Source organism: Salmo salar, chromosome 15 (assembly GCF_965601325.2).
Source record: "Salmo salar chromosome 15, fSalSal1, whole genome shotgun sequence".
NCBI lineage: Eukaryota > Metazoa > Chordata > Actinopteri > Salmoniformes > Salmonidae > Salmo > Salmo salar.
In genome coordinates this window covers 42,258,546-42,264,792 of record NC_138305.1, presented here as the reverse complement: position 1 = coordinate 42,264,792, position 6,247 = coordinate 42,258,546, and positions in this window count along the sequence as shown.

The following is a 6,247-nucleotide window of genomic DNA, read 5'->3' as shown; positions in this document are numbered from 1 at the left end:
TACGGGGAACTGTCGCCGGAAGCTCTAGACGGGGCACTGTTGCCGGAAGCTCTGGATGGGGTACTGTCGTCGGAAGGTCTGGACGGGGAACTGTTGCCGGAAGCTCTGGGCGGGGAACTGTTGTCGGAAGCTCTAGACGGGAACTGTTGTCGGAAGCTCTGGACGGGGTACTGTCGTCGGAAGCTCTGGACGGGGTACTGTCGTCGGAAGCTCTGGACGGGGACTGCGCACTGAAGGCCTGATGCGTGGGGCTGGCTTTGGAGGCGCCAGACTATTTTCATGCACCACAGGGCTAGTGCGAGGAGTAGGAGCAGGACGAACTGGACTGGGCTGACGCACTGGAGGCCTAGTACGTGGGGCTGGTACTGGAGGTACCAGACTGGAGACACGCACCTCGAGGCTAGTGCGAAGAGCAGGAACAGGACATACTGGACTGGGCTGACACACTGGAGGCCTGGTGCGTGGTGCTGGATTTGGAGGCGCCAGACTAGAGACACGCACCTCAGGGCTAGTGCGAGGAGCAGGAACAGGGTACACCGGGCCATGAACAAGCACTGGAGGTCTGTTGCGCACAGCCTGCACCACCCATCCTGGCTGGGTGGTGCCGCTGACGGAAACATGGATTACCACAGATAACACTGCTACTCCTACTGCTCTCTCCTTGTCTGCCCACGTGTTCTCACAGACCCCGAGAGCATCTGGCCAGCGGGGTGGTGGCACTGGATTCCTCATCTCTCCCAAGTGGACATTCTCTCTTTCTCCCCTGACCCATCTGTCTATCTCCTCATTTCAAATCAAATCAAATCAAATGTATTTTTATATAGCCCTTCGTACATCAGCTGATATCTCAAAGTGCTGTACAGAAACCCAGCCTAAAACCCCAAACAGCAAGCAAAGCATGTGAAAGAAGCACGGTGGCTAGGAAAAACTCCCTAGGAAAAACTCCCTAGGAAAGGCCAAAAACCTAGGAAGAAACCTAGAGAGGAACCAGGCTATGAGGGGTGGCCAGTCCTCTTCTGGCTGTGCAGGGTGGATATTATAACAGAACATGGTCAAGATGTTAAAATGTTAAAATGTTCATAAATGACCAGCATGGTCAAATAATAATAATCATAGTAGTTGTCGAGGGTGCAACAAGCATGTCCGGTGAACAGGTCAGGGTTCCATAGCCGCAGGCAGAACAGTTGAAACTGGAGCAGCAGCACGGCCAGGTGGACTGGGGACAGCAAGGAGTCATCATACCAGGTAGTCCTGAGGCATGGTCCTAGGGCTCAGGTCCTCCGAGAGAAAGACAGAAAGAGAGAAAGAGAGAATTAGAGAGAGCATATTTAAATTCACACAGGACACCGGATAAGACAAGAGAAATACTCCAGATGTAACAGACTGACCCTAGCCCCCCGACACAATCTACTGCAGCATAAATACTGGAGGCTGAGACAGGAGGGATCAGAAGACACTGTGGCCCCATCCGATGATACCCCCGGACAGGGCCAAACAGGCAGGATATAACCCCACCCACTTTGCCAAAGCACAGCCCCCACACCACTAGAGGGATGTCTCCAACCACCAACTTACCGTCCTAAGACAAGGCCGAGTATAGCCCACAACGATCTCCGCCATGGCACAACCCAAGGGGGGGGCGCCAACCCAGACAGGAAGACCACGTAGAAGACTCAACCCACTCAAGTGACGCACCCCTCCCATGGACGGCCTGGAAGAACACCAGTAAGCCAGTGACTCAGCCCCTGTAAAAGGGTTAGAGGCAGAGAATCCCAGTGGAAAGAGGGGAACCGTCAAGGCAGAGACAGCAAGGGCGGTTCGTTGCTCCAGCCTTTCCGTTCACCTTCACACTCCTGGGCCAGACTATACTTAATCATAGGACCTACTGAAGAGATAAGTCTTCAGTAAAGACTTAAAGGTTGAGACTGAGTCTGCGTCTCTCACATTGGTAGGCAGACCATTCCATAAAAATGGAGCTCTATAGGAGAAAGCCCTACCTCCAGCCATTTGCTTAGAAATTCTAGGGACAATTAGGAGGCCTGCGTCTTGTGACCGTAGCGTACGTGTAGGTATGTACGGCAGGACCAAATCGGAAAGATAGGTAGGAGCAAGCCCATGTAATGCTTTGTAGGTTAGCAGTAAAACCTTGAAATCAGCCCTTGCCTTAACAGGAAGCCAGTGTAGGGAGGCTAGCACTGGAGTAATATGATCAAATTTTTTGGTTCTAGTCAGGATTCTAGCAGCCGTATTTAGTACTAACTGAAGTTTATTTAGTGCTTTATCCGGGTAGCCGGAAAGTAGAGCATTGCAGTAGTCCAGCCTAGAAGTAACAAAAGCATGGATGAATTTTTCTGCGTCATTTTTGGACAGAAAATTTCTGATTTTTGCAATGTTACGTAGATGGAAAAAAGCTGTCCTTGAAACAGTCTTGATATGTTCTTCAAAAGAGAGATCAGGGTCCAGAGTAACGCCGAGGTCCTTCACAGTTTTATTTGAGACGACTGTACAACCATCCAGATTAATTGTCAGATTCAACAGAAGATCTCTTTGTTTCTTGGGACCTAGAACAAGCATCTCTGTTTTGTCCGAGTTTAAAAGTAGAAAGTTTGCAGCCATCCACTTCTTTATGTCTGAAACACAGGCTTCTAGCGAGGGCAATTTTGGGGCTTCACCATGTTTCATTGAAATGTACAGCTGTGTGTCGTCCGCATAGCAGTGAAACTTAACATTATGTTTTCGAATGACATCCCCAAGAGGTAAAATATATAGTGAAAACAATAGTGGTCCTAAAACGGAACCTTGAGGAACACCGAAATTTACAATTGATTTGTCAGAGGACAAACCATTCACAGAGACAAACTGATATCTTTCCGACAGATAAGATCTAAACCAGGCCAGAACTTGTCCATGTAGACCAATTTGGGTTTCCAATCTCTCCAAAAGAATGTGGTGATCAATGGTATCAAAAGCGGCACTAAGATCTAGGAGCACGAGGACAGATGCAGAGCCTCGGTCTGACGTCATTAAAAGGTCATTTACCACCTTCACAAATCAAATCAAATCAAATCAAATTTATTTTTATATAGCCCTTCGTACATCAGCTGATATTCTCAAAGTGCTGTACAGAAACCCAGCCTAAAACCCCAAACAGCAAGCAAAGCATGTGAAAGAAGCACGGTGGCTAGGAAAAACTCCCTAGGAAAAACTCCCTAGAAAGGCCAAAAACCTAGGAAGAAACCTAGAGAGGAACCAGGCTATGAGGGGTGGCCAGTCCTCTTCTGGCTGTGCAGGGTGGATATTAAAACAGAACATGGTCAAAATGTTAAAATGTTAAAATGTTCATAAATGACCAGCATGGTCAAATAATAATAATCATAGTAGTTGTCGAGGGTGCAACAAGCACGTCCAGTGAACAGGTCAGGGTTCCATAGCCGCAGGCAGAACAGTTGAAACTGGAGCAGCAGCACGGCCAGGTGGACTGGGGACAGCAAGGAGTCATCATACCAGGTAGTCCTGAGGCATGGTCCTAGGGCTCAGGTCCTCCGAGAGAAAGACAGAAAGAGAGAAAGAGAGAATTAGAGAGAGCATATTTAAATACACACAAGTGCTGTCTCAGTGCTATGATGGGGTCTAAAACCAGACTGAAGCGTTTCGTATACATTGTTTGTCTTCAGGAAGGCAGTGAGTTGCTGTGCAACAGCTTTTTCTAAAATTTTTGAGAGGAATGGAAGATTCGATATAGGCCGAAAGTTTTTTATAATTTCTGGATCAAGATTCGGCTTTTTCAAGAGAGGCTTTATTACTGCCACTTTTAGTGAGCTTGGTACACATCCGGTGGATAGAGAGCCGTTTATTATGTTCAACATAGGAGGGCCAAGCACAGGAAGCAGCTCTTTCAGTAGTTTAGTTGGAATAGGGTCCAGTATGCAGCTTGAGGGTTTGGAGGCCATGATTATTTTCATCATTGTGTCAAGAGATATAGTACTAAAACACTTTAGTATCTCCCTTGATCCTAGGTCCTGGCAGAGTTGTGTAGACTCAGGACAATGGAGCTTTGGAGGAATACCCAGATTTAAAGAGGAGTCTGTAATTTGCTTTCTAATGATCATGATCTTTTCCTCAAAGAAGTTCATAAATGTATTACTGCTGAAGTGAAAGCCATCCTCCATTTGCGAAGGCTGCTTTTTAGTTAGCTTTGCGACAGTATCAAAAATAAATTTTGGATTGTTCTTATTTTCCTCAATTAAGTTGGAAAAATAGGATGATTGAGCAGCAGTGAGGGCTCTTCGATACTGCACGGTACTGTCTTTCCAAGCTAGTCGGAAGACTTCCAGTTTGGTGTGGCGCCATTTCCGTTCCAATTTTCTGGAAGCTTGCTTCAGAGCTCGTGTATTTTCTGTATACCAGGGAGCTAGTTTCTTATGACAGATGTTTTGAATTTTTAGGGGTGCAACTGCATCTAGGGTATTGCGCAAGGTTAAATTGAGTTCCTCGGTTTGGTGGTTAACTGATTTTTGTCCTCTGACATCCTTGGGTAGGCAGAGGCAGTCTGGAAGGGCATCAAGGAATCTTTGGGTTGTCTGAGAATTTATAGCACGACTTTTAATGCTCCTTGGTTGGGGTCTGAGCAGATTATTTGTTGCAATTGCAAACGTAATAAAATGGTGGTCCGATAGTCCAGGATTATGAGGAAAAACATTAAGATCCACAACATTTATTCCATGGGACAAAACTAGGTCCAGAGTATGACTGTGGCAGTGAGTAGGTCCAGAGACATGTTGGACAAAACCCACTGAGTCGATGATGGCTCCGAAAGCCTTTTGGAGTGGGTCTGTGGACTTTTCCATGTGAATGTTAAAGTCACCAAAAATTTGAATATTATCTGCTATGACTACAAGATCCGATAGGAATTCAGGGAACTCAGTGAGGAACACTGCATATGGCCCAGGAGGCCTGTAAACAGTAGCTATAAAAAGTGAGTGAGTAGGCTGCATAGATTTCATGACTAGAAGCTCAAAAGACGAAAACGTCATTGTTTTTTTTTTTTGGTAAATTGAAATTTGCTATCATAAATGTTAGCAACACCTCCGCCTTTGCCGGATGCACGGGGGGTATGGTCACTTGTGTAACCAGGGGGTGAGGCCTCATTTAACACAGTAAATTCATCAGGCTTAAGCCATGTTTCAGTCAGGCCAATCACATCAAGATTATTATCAGTGATTAGTTCATTGACTATAACTGCCTTGGAAGTGAGGGATCTAACATTAAGTAACCCAATTTTGAGATGTGAGGTATCACAATCTCTTTCAATAATGGCAGGAATGGAGGAGGTCTTTATACTAGTGAGATTGCTAAAGCGAACACCGCCATTTTTAATTTTGCCCAATCTAGATCGAGGCACAGACACGGTCTCAATGGGGAAAGCTGAGCTGACTACGCTGACTGTGCTAGTGGCAGACTCCACTAAGCTGGCAGGCTGGCTAACAGCCTGCTGCCTGGCCTGCACCCTATTTCATTGTGGAGCTAGAGGAGTTAGAGCCCTGTCTATGTTCGTAGATAAGATGAGAGCACCCCTCCAGCTAGGATGGAGTCCGTCACTTCTCAACAGGCCAGGCTTGGTCCTGTTTGTGGGTGTGTCCCAGAAAGAGGGCCAATTATCTACAAATTCTATCTTTTGGGAGGGGCAGAAAACAGTTTTCAACCAGCGATTGAGTTGTGAGACTCTGCTGTAGAGCTCATCACTCCCCCTAACTGGGAGGGGGCCAGAGACAATTAATCGATGCCGACACATCTTTCTAGCTGATTTACACGCTGAAGCTATGTTGCGCTTGGTGACCTCTGACTGTTTCATCCTAACATCGTTGGTGCCGACGTGGATAACAATATCTCTATACTCTCTACACTCGCCAGTTTTAGCTTTAGCCAGCACCGTCTTTAGATTAGCCTTAACGTCGGTAGCCCTGCCCCCTGGTAAACAGTGTATGATCGCTGGATGATTAGTTTTAAGTCTAATACTGTGGGTAATGGAGTCGCCAATGACTAGGGTTTTCAATTTGTCAGAGCTAATGGTGGGAGCCGTCGGCGTCTCAGACCCCACAACGGGAGGAGTAGAGACCAGAGAAGTCTCGGCCTCCGACTCCGACTCGCTTAATGGGGAGAACAGGTTGAAAGTTTCTGTCGGCTGAATAAGCGACACCGGTTGAGCATTCCTACAGCGTTTCCCTCCAGAAGCCATGAGAAAGATGTC